Raw genomic sequence first — 19,686 nt, forward strand, 5'->3', positions numbered from 1 at the left:
TGACTGAAAACTGGGATCTAAAATAATGGTTTTTTCCCAGCTCTTTTTCCTTCTTCTCTCTTTCCTGCCACCACATCCTCTGTTTTCATGATAATAGCCACTGAGACTATCTCCATTTTGCTAATGACTGAGTATCCCTTATTCCTCAGACATTAATTTAAGCCAAGGAAGAAGATTGTTTACATGAAGAATGTACAGCTGTGTACAGTAGCTATGCCACATAATGTAAGTTTAATTTATACAAATGGCCCTATTGATTTTATTTTGGTTGCTCAAGCTTTTGTAGTCCAGGCTTTCCAGTGCTAATGTAATAAGGGCTGTATGGCAAATAAACCTTTCTGCTTCCTCCTCTGTAGTTCAGCCTCCTTCTTATAAATCTCTCCTTAAAAGTTTTGTTAGTCTGATGTCCATTAAATGACCCTGACAGAAACTAATGTCACAAAGGTTCCATCTTTCCATTCCCATTTGCCTGATAGAAAGTGAAATATCTGTTCTGGCTGCATACATGCTGTTACTAAACAAATAGAAAAAGAAGGAGGTCCATATTCCTATCCCACATTTATTTCTTCCCCCTCCGATAAAATACCTTGATGTGTGAAATGGTAAAAGTGTTAAAGGGCAAATTACCAATCCCATAGGTATTTCTAAGAATAAGAAATAAATACCAATAACATTCATATTCCCTTGAGCAAGCTTCCTAAAATTAAATTCTTTGGTATGTCTGCCTTTCTTCTTTCCTCTTCTCACTGAGGAACGTTAAACATTGTATTATTTAGTTAAATCATTTTAGTTAGGTCATTACTGCAGGCTACGTAGGTTAGATGGTTATGAGTTTCCTTTTGTAGATTTGCAGTTCCTTTTTAGTTACTACTGACAGTTCCCCATTACCACAGGGCACATTCTCATTGGAAGGTTGGTTGTGCAGTGGATTTTATTAATGGTCTTAATCTGCTGTCGTGTCAGTCAGTGCATTTGCCAAGTGGTGTTACAAGGGTTGACTGAATCTTGCAGGGACTATGAGAGTAAGAAATGTCTGTAAGGGAGCCACTTCCTATAAAGACTGGGGTTTTTGACAGAAATACTAGGAAGACCACACAAAAAATAGCAGTGGGATCCTGTGTAAATTTCCTTTAACTTTTGGAATCTGTGAACTTTGAGAGACTCTTTCAGTTTTTGTTAGTAAGCCATTTCCCATTTTATTTTCCTTATTTTAAATATAACCTGAGACAAACAAAGCTTTATATGGTAAAGCAGGTAGGTACTTTGATGAAAAGTTAACAGGGGAGATACTTTAAAAATTAATGAGATACCTCACTTGGCATTAGTTGACTAATACCTCTTGAAATATTCACCCTTTATACAGCTTACCAGAGAGTTCATGTGAAATAAAAATATCTGGACTTTGAATTCCTGAGGGCCAAGGCAGTTCTTCAGTTTGGAGATCTTTCTGTGATGATTTTTCTATTTAAATAAAACATAAATCCTGACTGTTAAGAGGTAAGGTGTTAGTCAGATTATATTACTGTGCCTCAGAAACACTGCATGCAGCCTGATCATGTATATAATTATATTGACTTCAGGTTTCAAAGACCAAAAAGAACTGCCTGTTTTAAAGGGTTGGAAGTCAACATGAAGAATATCTGAGGCTCTAAAGCAAATTCTGAACTGAAAGTCATCTACCTCTGCAGAGCTATGCTTGAGAAGAAAGTTCCTAACAGGCATCCCCATGAAGTTTTGCTACAAAAGATTGATTGCTACAAAAGATTGATTGCCTCAATTTCCTCAAAGGAATCGTATTTTATCCAAAATATTGTCAACATTTTTTGGTAAAAAAAAAAAAAGGAGTATTCTTTATGTAATTCCAAACAAAGCAGTGGGTCACAAATGAATAACAGCATTTTAAGCTGAAGCTATGAGCTGTTTATGTGTCTTTAGATGAGAAGATTTACTGTAGAAGGGGCTAGACATAAATAAAATAGAAAGAGAAATTGGAATTTGGAGTAGAGAATAATACCAACTCTCTTGTTGTGAAAACAGAGCACAAGTATTTGAAAACAAGATCATGATTTCTTGAAGCCCAGAAAATTCTTGATTTGGAGGACTGGAACATTTCTCATCTAAATGAAAGCACATTTATTTTATGTTCAGTCAGTTGTTGATATCTACTGAAACATCACAAAAGAGGATATAATATAGCTGTGAACACAGTTCTTTCAGTAGAGATACCTGGTTTTGTATGAACTGATCACCAAATTGACCTCTGGGTGGCCACCCTGACAATAATAAAAATACTTTGTTAGCAAGCACTAACTCCCACTGTTGGATGCAGCAGGGTCTTCGAGATATTTTTAAGCAATCTAGGCACTTAGTTTTTTATTGTTCTTCATAATCATTTAAATTCCATTGGTTTTGAGTCCTTCTTATTCCTTTGCCAGAGAGTCTCCCTTGTTGCTCTGCCAAAGACTCGAGAGGTTTCTGGACTGTTGTACAGCAGGCATGACAGAAGGTTAATAACAAAAATAACCCACCTTGGCAAAACATCAAATTAGATTAAAGGAGCCGCCTAATTCTATGCATTTGCCAAGTAACCTGGCACAAAACCAGGATGAATGGTTACAACTTGTATTAGTGTTTCTTGAAAAAAAAATCTCAGCTGAAAATTCAGAGCTGCTTTGAACCTTGAGAACACCTATCTAGGATTTACAATCCATTTCAAAAGGGAAGTGAAAGAGATTTAACTGATAATGAATGAACAGAATTAAAACAGCAAACCTGGGACACTGTTGAATTTATCAAGTCCTTCCTTGCATCAAATGCACCACAAGATATTGTGACTGCTCAAGTAATTGCTCCTCTGCATCTCCTTTCAAAGCTTAAGACAAAGTTTTCTTTGCCTCCTGTTGGTGTTAGCAGCTACAGGGCAATGTTAGTATTAGAGAAATCTGAGTCTCCAATACTTCTCACACCTGACAGCATTCACATTTGGACTTGAGAAATCTGAGTCTCCAATACTTCTCACACCTGACAGCATTCACATTTGGACTTGATCCTCCTTGTGGGTCCCTTCCAATGCTGAACACTCTGTGGTTCTGATTATTTATTTATTTATTTATTTATTTATTTATTTATTTCATCCAGAGTGTGGTTGGGCACTGGAACAGTCTCCCCAGGGAAATGGTCACAGCACCAAGCCTAACAGAGTTCCATAAGCATTTGGACAATGCTCTCAGCACAGGGGGATTCTTGGGGTTTTCCCATGCAGGGGCAGGGGCACATTGTGCTATCATGATCCTTGTGGGCCTCTTTTAGCTCAGGATATTCTATGATTTTCTCCTGGACCTTGCTTTTCCTTAGAAAATAGAGAATGATCACTCACAATCTGCAAGGTTGCCAGGTTCAAGCTACCCAGCACTTCTTATAGAAATCCTGAGTAGAAATAGTCAGTGGCCACATCTTAGACAACTTCAGTATTTGTGTAAGTTACTGTAGCCTCTGAAAGCTACCAGTGGATTATTATGCTGCCCATCGCCTAAATAATCCTTCATATATTGCCCAACACAATGGTTTGTAATGACAGCATTTTCTGGATGTCATAAGGTTTTCATTAAACACTCTTTTGAAGAAGGAAGAGAAGTGGTTAGATACTATGAGAGGGGTTTAGATATTGTGACTTTGATATTGCTCTGTGGCCAACTGGTTGAGGAAGGCACTTCTTCCCCTCTGTCCTGCTCTCGTGAGCTCCCATCTGCAGTGCTATTTACAGTTCTGGTGCTTGCAACATAAGAAGGTCATGGACATGCTAGGGCAAGTCCAGAGGAGGCCACAAAAATGAGCAGAGGATTGGATCACCTCTCCTGTGAAGACTTGCTAAGACAGTTGGGGTTGTTCGGCCTGGAGAAGGCTCCAGGAAGATGTTATAGCACCTTCCACTACCTAAAGATACTACAAAGGCATTTTGGGATTGGCCAAGAGGGGAATCTCTTCAAAATATGGAGATCAGGATTAGGTTAGATATATGGAAGAAATTCTTTACTGTGAGGGTGCTAGGCACAAGTTGCCCAGAGATACTCTATTCCTGGAAGTGTTCAGAGTCAGGTTGGATAGGGATCTGAGTAACCTGGTACAGTGGAAGGTGTTCCTGCACGTGGAAGGGGGTTTGGAACCAGACCTTTAAGGTCCCTTCCAATCCAGACTTTTCTATGATTCTGTGTTCTTTCTAGGAAAGTACCTCTTTCTTTTGTGACACATAGAACATATCACATGGTTTGAGAGAAGATCAAATGGATTGAGTTCATGGCCATCCCAATATTAAAAACTCATTTATTGCACTTTGCACTTTTCAGTTTTTCTCCAAAAGCTGCCTGTTTTTGCTGATTGTTTACCAACATGGGGCAGTGTGAATGTTCTGTGTCACGTGGCTATTTTGAACTAACAAAAATGCCTAAAACCTTTTTTCTGAATCTGATATGGTCCATTAAGCATGAGGCAACATGCTCTATTTTTATATCAGTGACACTATTCAGTAAGTATTAAATTTGTTTTACTGCTTAACACATGGTCTGCATTTATGAATTTAACCTCCTTTTAAGGACAACTTGCTTTTTTGGCTGAGCTGCTCTCCTTCTATTATTATTACTGGCTTTACAGTTTCACCTACATCTTTTGCTGTTAGGAACACTGTACAAAAACACAGTAAGAAATAAAAAATCAAGTTGTGAAAAGCTATATTCCCACCTATTAATGGTTTACTTTGGGTTATCCTTGTTTGGCTGAGATATCTTATGTATGTTGTTTCCATAGCATAGTTCATGTGGTGCTGCTCACGTGTGAAATGGGGAGATTTTGTAGTTTCTACTGCCAATTTTTTTTCTCTTTTTCTCTGTGACAGATTTTGTGAGGGCAGTTAGGAGTTGAGGTGAGGCAAAAAATTTGGACAAAAAAATGGACAAAAAAATTGTGGTATATTCCCTTTAGCACATAACACTGCTTAACATTTTTACCAATGACCTGGACAATGGGACAAAGCATAACCCCAACAAAGTTTACAATTGGCATCAAAACAGGGAGATGAGGTGATAGTACAGAAGAGGGATGTCAACCAACAAGAGAATTAGAAAATTAATCAAGTCCCACAAACAGCAGTGCAAAGCCCTGAACCTGGAATAGAAGAACTCCATGTAGCAGTCCAGGCTGGGAAATGACTGTCCAATTGGCAGCTCTGCCAAAAGGGCCTGGAAGCTTTCATAAATAAACACCTGGACATGGATTAGTAGTGAGTCCTTGCAGCCATGAAGGCTAACAGTATGATGGGCCGTATTGACAAAAGAACAACCAGCAGGTAGAAGGAAAATGTTTTGTTTTCTCTACACAGCTCTTGGAAGGGCACTTTGGGAGCAGAGTTTTCCTGTAGGAGTGAGTACAGCAGGGAGTCCCCACCATGGACCTGGGCTGGAACATTTGCTGTGCGCCTAACTGGACGCAGCCGTGAGAAGTTCAGGTTAATTTTTAAGTTACCTCTGCTTTGAGTCTGAGTCTGGATAAGGTGACCTTCAGAGGTCTTTGCCAACATAAATGATTCTATTCTTTATGACTTTAAGTTATTACATGAAATTAATGAAAAGTCTCATTCAGTCCAGTACATTAGTGTCAAAAAGACCAATCCTCTTCTGAAAAGACGATATTCATCTATTATTAACAGACACTGCTATTTCAGTATTAATGACTCATGGAACAGGCCTTTCCTGGCATCTGATGACCTGTTTAATGCCTGAGAAGTACCTGAGAGCCCTTTGCTTGGTTTGTCACTAGTTGGCATAAAATGACCAACTTGGAGAGCACAGGTGCTATTGGAAACACTAAGGATGTCAAAAGGAAAAAAATGCATTAATTGGACTAAATTCTGTTAGGAGTATGATCATGTCAAGAGAGTTGAATGTGTGTTACCAAAAGCAGGTTTGGGCCACAGTTCTTTTTCAAATATGTTTTATTTTTTGAATAGCCGAAAGTAGATCCTCACATTGCTAGGGCTATTGTGTTTCTAATAGACAGTCACAAACCTTCCTGATAATTGAAAATCTATTGAAAATCTATTGAATTTGTCCTATAAGTGCTAAGGACTGATGTTTTAAAGAGCAGGATAGTAGGATTCTATTCACGTTATCACACCTCTTGTTCATCTTTCCCTTCAGCCACCCATTGCCTTCCTCCATTCTAAATATGAAAGATGTAGCTACTCCATTATATATACCAGGTAGGTAAAAAGGTGACTGGGTGAGCTATACTATGGCTCTTGGTCCATAACAAGTTGAGTATTGAAGGAGTTTATCCTGAGATTTGTCATGTTTCACAGCTCTGTCTGTGACCTGAAGGTGGCAACTCTCATTTTGTTGGCAGATGACACCAAAGGAAGAAGAGAGCAGCCATGCAGAGGGACTTGCACAGGGGACTGGGCCAACAGGAACTGAGTGAAATCCAGACAGATAAGAAGCATTATCAAAATGTCATTGCCTCTGTCTATATTTGTGTGTTTGGATAACTGTGCAGGTATATTGGGCTTGGTCAGGATTCCTGTGACATTAAAGCACATGACTTGAGCTAAGCCACATGCCAGGGCAGATTTTATCTACAAGGATATTATATTCAGCTGTGAGGTGCATGTTCTGATTGTTAGCTCAGAGCCACCCAGCAATGCAATGAACCAGAACTTAGTCTAACCACAGGTACTTCAGCATGCTGGCAAAACATGCCACTGAGGGAATCCTCTCTGTCTGGAACAAAACATGCAGGATCTCAAAAAGTCTGTGGGAGGACTTCAGAAAGGGCTCTACAGACAATCAAAGGTGTGAAGTGGCTTCCCAACAAGGTGTGGCTACGTAGGCTATGATTCTTCAGTCTGCAAAAAAGGCAGCTGAGGTATGATAGAGGACTGTGATACAGCATGCACAGGACCAGTTGTTTACTCTTTCCTTAAAGAGCTGGGAGGCGTGTAGTGAAACCAGCATGACTGAGGTTCAAAACAAGGAAGACTGTTCTTCCTGTAGATGCAATTAAGCTGTGAAATTCCTGATAACAGAATGATGTAATATTTCCATAGGCCAAAAGGTTAAATTAATCCAGGACTACTGGACATAAAACTGAAGAGTTCCATGATTTGTGCTCAGCTGGTGGCCAGGAGCCTTCCAGGGAAAAGAACAGTCTGCACTTCCTCTAGGACTGCAGAATTGTGTGGATATCTGCTTCTGACCACCAAGAGAGACAACTGGAATCAGTGTACCTTTTGTGTGCCCACTCATGGATAGCTGTGTGCTGGAAGCAGAATCTTGCATTTAAAAGGGAAGACTGTTTACTTAGAAGGTTTATCTGAGTCATGTCAGATTAATAGCATGTGTTTGGAAACAACTCAAAAGACAGAAATCTCAGTCAGAACTGTGAAGGAGCAGATCTCATTCTGAAGAAATGATATGGCCTGTGGTAAAAGTAAACAAAAGGCTGTATTCAGCTGTGACACTCATGCAGCATTCTCTCTGAAGTCCCAGGATCCAGGCGTGCATCAAATCCTAGGCAAAAATAGATAAACAACAAAAATAGATCCAAAGGTGAGGGGAATCATCTTATTCACAGGACAAGCTGCAGTGTTTGTTTCCTGTATAATACTTTTTCACTGAATCCTGAAAAATAGATTATACAATCCATACCTAGTTAGTAATGAAGGGTAATAATGGATATTTTCTCTTAAATATGATTTTTTCAGATAATTTGCATTCAGGATGATTAAAAAAAAATTACTTCTCTGAAGATGACCTGTTAAAAATGGTCACAACCAGGGGTGAAGAGCTGGATTGATAACTACTATTTCAGTTCCAGGGAATGCCTTGGTTTCTACGCCAGCTTGACAAACAAGAAGATCAATAGATGCTCAAATACTTAATGGCATTTTAGGCTCTTTAAAGTAATTTGAGAAAAACTTTGATTATGTATTAATTAGGTAGGTTTATATTTATATTTAAATAGGTCTGAGAATTGAAAAGATATTTAATTGGGATGTAATGATAAATTGAAGTTGAAGCTCTAAATAGCAAATGGTGCAAATTCAAATCAGACTGAATCTTCTGACTTCCAGAGAAGTGTGTTAAACTAGTGTGTAGATGCAAAAGCAGTTCCTTACTTCCCATCTGCCAATTATGTACAGAATTCATTTGCCAGTGATGGTGAAAATATGTGATATATAGTATAAATTATTGCAATATTCAGAATTTTCTGAAGTGAGCTTTACGGGTAAAGGTGCATGGTGGAAAAAATGCAGCTGTGATAATTTTTACTTGCTTGAGAAATTTCTTTCCAAAGTACAGGTAGTTCTGTGTTGAAGTTTCAAAGCATGTTTCCAGCCATGGCACAACATTCTTTATAAGAGTTTTTGTAGATGAATTCCTTGTCCTTGTGGCAGTCCACTGTATAATCCCTGTGCTCCCTTTTGTGCCCTACTGTGCAATTTTTTCTGACTTCCATTACCAGAAAGGAATTGTGATATAAAAATTAATTCCTAGGCCCCTGACAGGGAAAGGCCCAAAGGCATTACCCTCCAAAACAACTCATCAAGGTAATTTATTTCCACATTTTTTTTAAAGAGTGAGTGGCTACCAGCAGGTAACTTAACTTTTGGTGTATTATAGGACTTCCATTTTGCAGCTGGTGGTGCTAATGATTTATCTGCCGTGTTTGTGGATGATGTTTTATAGGCTGAGTTTATATAGGAATTGCATTAGACACTCTGGAAGGTTTAATTTAAGAGGAATGCAAAGAAATACAAAATTCTGGAAGGCCATGGGGAAAAAATACCCAGGCAGATGAAACAAAAAATGTCAAGTATTTGACTTTTTTTGTTCATTGGTTTGTCTACTACCTTGTTAATAACATCACTAAAAGACTCTATTAAAGAAAATGTAAAAGTTGCTGTGTACAGGAATTTGAAGATCATTATTTTCAACAGTACATTGTTTCTCAGATGCAGTTTTTGATATTATACACCACACAAATCCCTAAGCGATCATAATCTGTAACTCAGTTTCCATTTATACCTAAAAAGCTCTGACATCTGTTTAAACACCAGTATCTTCACAAATACATAGAAATTTTACTCCTGCTGGGTATCAAGTGAAAGAATCTGAAATTTAAAATGACACTGATCCTAACAAGCAGCTTCTAGTGATTTAAGAATCATTGAATCACAGAACTATTTAGGGTGGAAAAGAACTTTGATATCCTCAAGTCCAACCACTGACCCAGGACTTGCAAGCCCACCCTTTAACTGCATCCTAAAGCAGAGCATTAAACATCTTTTGAATCACTCCAGGACTGGTGACCCAACCACTGCTCTGGGCACCCTGTGCCAGTGCTTGACAACCCTCTTGGGAAATTTCTTTTTTCTAATTTCCAATCTAGACCTCTCCTGGCCCAACCTGAGGCCATTTCCACTTGTCCTATCACTTTTTACTTGGGAGAAGAGGCTGATCCCCACCTGGAGGAAGGGGCAGACACCTCAGGAAGAGTACAAAAATGTTGTGGGGTTTTGAAGGTAGAAAATTAGAAGGGCCAAAATTCAACTTGAACCTAATTTGTCTACTACTGTAAAAGACAATAAAAATGTTTCTATAAATACATTGGCAACAAAAGGAGGCCTATGGAGAATCTCCATCTTTTACTGAATGTGGGGGGAAGCAACAGTGATGAGGAAAGGACTGAGGTACTTAATGCCTTCTTTGCCTCAGTTTTAAATAAAGACCAGTTAATTTTGGAGTACCCAGCCCCCGAGCTGGAAGGCAGGGATGAGGAGGAAAATGAAGCTCATCATCCAAGGGGAAATTGCTGTGAACTGCTGCTCCACTAAGCCACACACACATGTCCATGGGCCTGGATGGTGTCCAAACGAGGGTTCCAAAGGTGCTGTGGAGGTGCTCACTGAGCCACATTCCACCATTCACCAGCAGATCTGGTTAACCAGGGAGGTCCCTGTTGGCTGATGTTTGACAAATGGGATGTCCATCTACAGGAAGGGCTGTATGAGGGCACCTACAGCCTGTCAGCCTGGCCATGGTGACAGGGGAAGGTTGTGGAGTCACATGTGTCACCAAGTGACACTCACAGGGCAACACGCTGATATTGGCATTTAAAAGGATTTGTCCTTCAAAGTTTCTTCTTTTTTTCAGTGGCTTTACATTCTTACTGAAGTACTTCAAATTGACATACAATCTTTTGACTGAATATTGAGATAATTTGATTAAACTTTTGAGCCTTTTTTCCTTGTAGTTTGTTGTGACAGGCAATTAGGCTTCTTTTCAATGACTCATCAGCTCTTGTGAACAAACAGCATCAGCAAGGCAGAGAACTGAGCTCTGAGAGTAATAAATGAACTGATACAACTAAATTTAAAAAATGCAACTTCTTCGTCACTCTTTGGCCCTTGTGTCTTACCTTTTATATGCACAGTTTGTAATTATTTCCTTGGCTTAGGGCTAGGGATGCTGTAGAAATATACACACACACAAAAACATGATAATGTCAAGCAATTTACTCAAATAAATCAAACAGAGCTGCAATTCTATGCCCTGACTGTGAATTTCTATCACCCCTCATTGAGCAGTATGTATGGTTTACAGGGGTCATAGTGTTCGTTTTACCATGAATCCAGAAACTGTTGGTCCTGCCTTGTAAGCCCATAACATTTGATCTTCAAGATCAATCTGTTGGTTTGTAGCAGTATGTCAACTATAAGCCATCTTGCTGATTTATTTTTTTTCTTTTTGAATTATTTTAGGAGCCCAGAAAGGAGATGTGGAGATTACATTTGGTCGAGATAGAGAACTAAGCGAGGAAATACTGCTTTCAGGCTTTATCCAGTTAATAAATTTATTTTGCTAACAACTTTAGTTGTTAGCATATTAATTTATGTCTAAAGGCACTTGTCTTAACATCTTATGCTTACAGGCAAATGTCATACCTGCTTTTCAGTGGAGAGCTGATAGCTGGGTGTTCGGTGAAGTTCAAGATTATCCCTGTCATTGTCTGCATATTATTTCATTGTGGTCAAAATCAGAGGTGAGGCATTAGTGGAAGTATGGCATTTTAAAGCTCCCTGACAACTGCTCTCCTGCATGAGATATTATTATCATTGTTTTCCATGACTATTGTTATCATGTCACCATATCGTGTTTACTTTGTCCTCTTTCTCACCTTGACATGCGCTGGGCTGTAATTCTGCTTGATCCCAACCTGGCAAGACTGCATTTTTATGCTGTGCAGGAAATAGGAAAAATATTATCTCTTTTACAGGCACATTTGCAAAGATTTGGTGTTGTGCTGCAGTCAGTTTGACTTTGCTTGGAGCAAGAGTTGATGGCAAGGCTCCTGTAACCTTCTTCCCAGGCTGACTGGGCTGTACCCAGACAGGCCTATTGCTCTGAAAGCAGGGGCATCTGTGGTCAGCAAAATTTGCTTTTCTCTGGGTGAGCTTTTTCTGGGGTCCTGAACTGGCAATCTGCAAGGACTTCTTGGAAATTCCAAGTATTCAATCTGAGTCCTCCACCAAGTCTCCTTTCAGCCTCAAGGCTGCAATTGTTCCATCTGCATGTTAGGAAGACAAAGCTCAGTTTACCCCACGATTTGTGCTTTCATGTTTGAGCTTTAAAAACTGAGGTGCCCTCCTAAAATCCATGCCATTACTCTCATTCAGAGGTAGCTGCACTGAAATGTTCTTGATGTTTTTCAGAGATGTAAAATTTCCCATGTGAATCTCTATTCTTTTTCTCACATTTTATTTAGATCACATCACAGAAGCTTTTGGCTTGACTGGAAGCTATGAGCTTAAAATTCTCTGATCCTACAAGTAGCATGCTGAACTGAGCATGTAGAGAAGAAAGTCAGCTTCTGTCTCTGGGCTTTTATTTTGCCACGCCCATATTAACTTTTCTGTTGGCTTAAACAGAAAACTTGGCACCTGTACTGAGTCTCTAGGTCAGCAGAACAAGATGCTGCCTTCTCAGCTAGCTTGAACTTGTCCTTGGTTGTTTCTTTATATGGAAAATAATTCTCACTGCTACTAAAAAGAAAGAGTTCAAGCTCCCGGTACCTTTTGCAAATAAAACCATGAATACTATTTTTCTTTCTCTTTCTCTTTTTTTCTTTTCTCTTTCTTTTATTTTTTTTTTAACTGTTGGAAATTGGGGCAGAGAATATGGAATGGGATTTACCCAGAGTTACCCAGCAAGTCACAGATGTAGCTAGGGAAGGATCTGACCCTCTGAGACCCACTGCCTCTGCCACATGGGCTGCAGTAATCACCTAAGTAAGAAGCTGCACAGAGAAGAGACTACAGCAAGAGCTGCCCCTCATGGCCTGCTTCACCAGCTTCATCCTTTTCCATTGTTTTCAAGTTTTCCATATCACCCTCCCTTTCGTGTGGTAAGGAATTTGGTGGCGAAGTATTTGAATATGTGGGAGGATCTGTTCCTGTTGGGCAGGAGAAGGTTCCAGGTTCAGGAGGAGCTTCAAGATGAGCCACGGCAGAGCAGCTTCTGCTTTTGCTGATCATGCTCCACTTCTCCTGCTTATGTAACGAGGCAATGGTTGCAGAGGTATCAGTATTGTTGTTTGTGACATTCGTTTTTCAAGTATAAAGAATAAAACTAGTTTGGCTCATCAGAATTCATTCATTCCTTCAGAAGTTCAAAGCAGGGTCAACACAAACCAGATCTTTGGCTTGAAAGCATTTAGGCTTCTTTCTTTTGTATTACTTTTAATATTTAATAATTTTTTTTCTTATCTTGCATTAGTTCCATATTTAGCCATGTCCCCACATAAAAGACTGTTGGCACAGAAAGTCCTTCATTCAAGTCATTCCCCTTCGTGTCACCGATTAATTCAGACCATTAACTAAGAAGCAAACTAGCTAATCATTTGTCCATATGTGGCCTGCATATGTAGCAATCTTGGAGGCTTATGAATGCAGTTGGCTAGCAAAGAAACCACTGGCATTTCATTGCATTTTTCTGTGTCTCAGCATTTTTTGCCCCTGCCCCAAAAAATTGAAAAGCCAAAGCACAGCTCATCTTTACAGTAATTCCTACCAATGCAATCAGAAACTGAAAAGCTTCTCTCTCATCTGACATTTCTAGCACAATTTCCAGGGCTCAGATCTTGTTACTAAATGGGCAGTCACCTGGTCGAAATTTTGGCTCATTTTTAGTAGGCAAAACTCTGTGATGATTGCTAAGTTTATACTGTGAATAAAATCAAAAGTAATATGGATAAGTAAAGAATCAGTGATAACTGAATGTTAGAAATTAATTCTCCTGTTGTAATCTCTATCTGTGACTTTCAGACTTTTATTACAGACTATGCCTTATTGAAGTCTCTGAGCTCTTCCCCATCAAGTCCCAGTTTAATCAAAACTTTTATTTTGGCTGATTCTCTCTCAGTATTTTCATAGTTCAAGTCTATAATCACTATTCAATAGTTTTAATTATAGCTACTGCTCAAGAGACCTGAAACATAGCTTTTCATATCTTTATGAACTATTTCTTGTATGGGGTTTTGAAGATCTCATAATTTAAATGCTATTAGAAAAGTTTTATGTGAAGTGGAAGTGAGATATGGACCATAGTGAATACCCATGAATGGCTTCAAGATTGTATTAATTGCTTTGTGCTTGGATCCTGCAGCCATCACATACTTAACAGGTGCAAGTTGAATGCACACTGCAGAACTTTGGAGGGGGTTCAGAACACAGTTCTTCAGGGTGATGAGAAATGTCCAGGCCTCCTCTGTAGCTCATCTATAAAAAAACCAAGTGTTACAAGACTCACTGCCTTCCAAACCCACAAAAATATCCTTGTGTGTTTGTACAACTGAAATTGTTTCCTGCAGGGATATCCTCAGTTCAAGGTGGTGAGAAACAGACAGCACAGGCCAACATCTTTGCTTTGCTTTGCCTTTTCTATCATGAGGTTTGGGCAGCCTGGGGACGTGATTAGTGATCCCATGGGAATACTGCCATGCTCCATTCCATATCCTCAACATTTACCCCGTTCAGATGCTGTTTTGGACTCTGCCAGATCTCACCAACTCACACACTGTACACATCATGGTGCTTCAGTTTCCTTCTTCCAGATATTTTTCACTTAGACACAAGCAGTGTTTATAATGCTTCCCTGGAAGGAACAGGCAATCAACTGATCCCAAGCCCAGCTCTGGACAGGGAAATCTTCTAAGGCAGACCAGGTAAATTGCTTTCCTAGAAGTCCCTTTCAAAGTGTTCACAATCAAACGTTCAAGCTTGGATTTCTTAAGGGTGTAGAATACCTGGAATTGCACACAAGACAATACAATTGCTCATGGATACCTGTAGTGATGATTCTTTTATATTCTCTTGTATTTATAAATAGAAAATGTGATGAATGCTGTTACTTGTCTGCCTTATGTGTCCTCCTTAGCTGGCTTCATCACTTCATTTGAAGGCAATAAGTTTTGTTTTGTCTTCTCACTTTTTATCTCTGTTCTGTTTTCCTTTCAGTGCAGCTTCAACTCTAGACTACTGGATGTCAACATCATATCTAATCCTCTGAAACTGAACTCTCAGTTTTTGGTTTTTCTTTATTATCTTCCAAGGCAAAGTACTGTCTATAATTGCTGCTGGAATGAAAGCACTGGAGAATGAAGACAATATTTGTCTATTAGAGACAACAGAATAACAAACTTCTCTGTAATGCAGTTGGCATGAAGCTTCTGCATTTTCATCTGTGGATAATTGTTTCTGTGATCAACAAGGAAAAGTTGCAAGACTGTTGTAGTCTATGGAGGGAGCTAAGAGCTGTTCTGTCTGAAAACATTAATTTTAATCAGGCTGGGGGAAAAGTGGTCAGAAAAAAATCACACAGTTGTTTAATAGAAATTTCTCTAACATATAGAGGAGGGAAAGAGGTTCAAGGGAATTTGTAGGAATCCTGATTATACCTTCAGTCAGTTGCGAGTCTCTTTTTTTTTTTTTGAAATGCAAAAAAAAAAAAAATAAAATAAGCATGAGAGAGAAAAGAGCACAGAAAGGGTAAAAAATATTTATCTGATTTATCTGGAGTAAAAACTTGTAGAGATAAGCCCTTTCCTGGTCACTGAAAACAGTTGCCTGATGTAACATATGACAGACTGTCCATGACAGAGGAAAGATTACTTCCTACTTGCCCTTCTGTTTTGGTGCTAGTAAAGAAGCTGTTATAATCCACATTCAGAGACGGGAAAGCTGACTAGGAGTTGGTGTAGCTCTCCTTGAGGATATTATGTTCTTCAGGAGAAAAGGTGGGACTGGAAGCTGTAGAGAGTGGAACTGTGTCAGAATTAGGAAAGGCATGGGAGAAAAGTTAGATAATCAATTCTTGGTTGCTTTACTCTGAAGATATCTTTCCTCAGAAGCAGTTTTGTCCTTGGTAAGTAATGCTATATATAAGGAAGCTTTTGTCAAAAGTGAACAGAACTAAAGTGATGGGACTAAAGATCTGGACTAAAATCAGATGTTTGCTTTAAATCTTATTTGCTGTGTGTGGGCTGTGTTGGATGTCCAGGCTGACATCCATGGGAAATCTCTGACTCTACCTGAAGAGGCAAGTGATGGCTAAAGACCTGCTCAGCAGAGGGAGTGTGGTCAGAGAGATAAGAAAATGTCAGAGGTACAGTTTTCTGAGACTGTAAGAATCAGTGGTAAACATAAGAAGGCACAAACACACAGATCCTTAAAATACCTTAAAGAGTCTAGTCCTTAGTCCTCAGGATTATCCAGACTTTTGATTCTGATAAGATGGTTTATGAAGGTGCCAAAGGGTACTGTTTACAGGGATGCTATTTACTATGTTTGCATTGAAAGCCTTCTGTTCACTATATGGAACCTGCTAGGGAGATAATTTGCAATTGTCTAGTCTATGTGTGAAAACTGTGAACATGCAAGTCTGATGTGAAATTAAGTCTCTCCCGGAGAGAATTTGTTTATTCCCTACTATTTACTCCATTTCTCTTTTTGGGCTGACACCTACAAAATAATATACCTTCAAATATTGTTGGCTTTAGCAATTTCCTATTGTAGCTATGCCTCCACTGAGAGGAAAAACAGCCTGGTGTCCAGGAAGGAGATGCTGACTTACCCATGGTGCCTGTTATTCTAGTATATTCTCTGATCTCTCATATGAGCATAGAACATGAGAACAGAGGTATTTGGATTATATCCACCTCCTCTGCATCTCAGAGTGGCAAGTAGGATATGACATGGAAAATATAGGGCTTTAGAGGGCCCAGCAGAGTGATTCCACACCTCGGTGTGCCCATTAGTTTATCTCTAGTCATGCTGCCAGAATTAGATTTGAGCCCCTTTAATACCCAGTAGAGCCCTTTCCCCCTTCACTGTGCTGTCTTTTACCTCACTGCCCAGGAGTTTTTATTTAGAGCCCTGCAAAAGTGAGTAAAGATACTGTGCTAGAATCAGGTCTTCAGCTTGGTAATGTTTTATGGAAACAAACAAATCTGAACCAGAAACTTTGCCACCTTTTTTTTTTTTTTTTCCCTTTTCCCTTTTGTTTCAGTTTCAATCAGCACCAAACTCCATTACCTGTAAATAAGATATTAGTTATGCTGAGCAGGTCATACTGAATGTATTTCCATTCCTTTCAGATACACAGAGAGTGTAGTATTAGTTATTGTATTAGTTCATTGTCACTGTGGTGGATGATATTTTTAGCTTAGGGATATATGTACAAAACTAATTGAAGCCCAAACCCCATTTTTGGTTCTTCCTGGCTTGCATGCAAAAACAGTCTGATTCCATTATTCTTTTGTTTCATCAAAGAATAGTAGTGAGGACACTATTTCCACATCACAGGCTTACAAAATTTTAGTAAGCATTGAACACCATTTCAGAAGGGACTTCCTGGCCTGAAGTAGAGGAGAGGCATTTTTGGGTTTTTCAGGGTTTTTTTGCTTCTTTTTGGTAAGGCATATTTAAATACTGATCTCTTCATTTCCACAGTGTCATAAAGTTGCTGAACCAGAATGGAGAGGAAAGTGCTTTTCTTACTGAAGCAGAATATAGTAATATGTCTGCTTGCCATGTGTCATTATCAAAGAAATACTGCAGCCAGGTTAGGCAGAACATTTGGAATCTCACAATCACTTAAAATCTTGTTAAATTAAATCTTGTTTCAAGCCAATGAAAGTCTATAAGACAGGTACATCAATATGCATGTTTCATAATCCATTGTCTACTCATTCATCAAAATATTTTCTTTCTCTTTTTCTGAAATTTTTTTACTCTCTTCCATTATCTTTGTAAAGTGCTTGAGATGGGCTACTCATAGAAGAACATATTCTTTCAGGTAATTATTTATGTAAATTCTAAGTCTTCCTAGTCTTCAGCAATACATAAATGTGCTTAAATACACACATGACTATAGAGTTTTGCTACAGCCTGCAGCATGTGCTCAATCCTCTCCTTCCCTCCCTTCCCTCCGCCTGTCCAGCTCAGGGTTCTGTGCTACCCTTCCAAATGTCCTGATCACAATTCATTCAATCCCCAACATGCTTGAAAAGAGATCTCTGTCCTTCCTTATCAAAGCCAAGGCTAATCTGGAAAAAAGTTTTACTTCCCAATTATATGATTAGTAATGGGAGTTTCTTACAATGGATCTCATTTTACTCCCACGCAAAGCTCCATTTCACTGCAACATAATCCTGTCAACTAAAGTGCTGTTTTTATCTCAGTGTCACCAAGAGAAAGGAAAAGATCAGAAATCTCTGTAAAGCAGGATCCTTTTAAAATTTTTGTTTGTAGCAAGTCTTTGTGGAGTGGCTCTTTGAGTCAGAATGGTCAGATTAAAAAAAAATCACAGCTAATTTCTTTGCTGAAAAATAATAGTAATAATAATAACAACAGCAACAATAACTCTGATAAATTGTTTTTCAGTGAGCTGAGGGTTTCTGGGGAGAAGCCTCCAGAGCAGAGAGATGTGAGACACACAGAGGGTGGGAGGGAGAGTGGCAGCACTGCTGCTCCCCCACGTCCCTGCAGAGCCCCCTGGGCTGGGGAATCAGCAGGGGGGAGCAAGCAGTGCCAAAATGCTCCTCACAGCACTGTCTGACAAGGGAGCTCAGATGAAAGCTGTGCTATTTTAGTAGAAGTCTTTGGATAAAAATAAGACCATAATACACAGCAGTGATCTGATAGTTTATAACAGGTTTATTCACGAGTCCTCATTTAGTGTCCACTTAGGTGAAACTCCTGTGGATTTATCAGCTAGTCAATCAAAAAGCAAAATATTTTGTTAAATGTTTAAAAATAAATAGCCATCTGACTTCAACAAAGGAACTTTTGCCCCATCCAGCTGTTGTTTTTATAGAGTTTTCTATCACCATTTATGGTGTTTCTTTTCTCTCCTGCTCCTATGCTCTGTTTCTCTTATGCAATGAATTGTGAGAGTAAGACAAACTAGGGAAGGAGATAAAGACATCATGTGATTTTTCTTTATTTGTTCTGTAAAGCATGTAGCTCATTTTATACAATTGTATAAATGGCAGTAAAACACTTGGCCTCAGTGGGAGCTTTATTTGGGTAATTTCTACATAAGGATTGCAGTCTGGGGCTCCCACTGTTTTAAGCAGTTCCAAAATACTGAGATCACATCTGTACAATATCTAATATTTATTTTGCTTCTCTACAAAGCTGGGATATTTGGAAAAAAGGAGGAAGAAAAATAAAAACACTAAGGGAATGCATTTTAGGAGTGCGTAGCATAGGATAATCTCTCCTCTGAGCTTTGTTTGTTTTCCATTTAAAATAACGTGTGAAAGTACCTGGCAGTTCTTGTGTTTCCAATTGTAGTCTTTAAGCAAAAAATACCTTAAAGAGACTTTTCATTCTTAGGGAGAATAACAAACTTTTTAAAATACCTTGTCTTAGGTATATAATAATGTTTATATATAAAAATCTTGTCCCTGCCCCAGAGGAGGATACAGTGAGGGGTGAGGTGACACAAACCACAGCAGCTCTGTGCTGTGATGGCACAGGGTGCAGTATTTTGCCACAGCTTCTCCAGGCTGCTCGTGCAGGATCCTGGGCTCCACTGGCACTGAGGGGCACAGCAGACTGGCACCTCCCTAGCACGGGGGGCAGAGCTTGGCTGGGCACAGGACTTCACAGGAGTTTCTTGTTGCGTTTTCACAGGAGCAGACAAGCTGGCTAAGGATTTCACCAACGAGCCAAAATGTGACATGAAGCCTTTTTATCTGTGTGAGTCAGAGAAGAACAAAATCTAAGAGGCTGCTGGCTCTCACAGCCTGAGAATTGATTTTTTGGTAGAGTCTACTGTTTTATGTAAATAATAAGCTTTCCAAGAATAACACTGAATTCTTCTTTTAAATATTTAAACTCTGCAAGAGATTGGGTTAATCAGTAGGAGCAATATCGGACTGAGCACACATCACCCCAAACATTTTTACTATAGTCACCTATTCCCTTCATCTAAACCAGCTACTTTTACAGAAATATGAATGATTATACTGTTGGAAAATACCTGACTCTGCACAAAAGAAAAACAAAGAAAAGAAAAAAAAAAAAGAACTGAAGAAATGGCTAAAGGGACTAATAAAGAATAATGAGGAGAA

Source organism: Haemorhous mexicanus, chromosome 1 (assembly GCF_027477595.1).
Source record: "Haemorhous mexicanus isolate bHaeMex1 chromosome 1, bHaeMex1.pri, whole genome shotgun sequence".
Lineage (NCBI taxonomy): Eukaryota > Metazoa > Chordata > Aves > Passeriformes > Fringillidae > Haemorhous > Haemorhous mexicanus.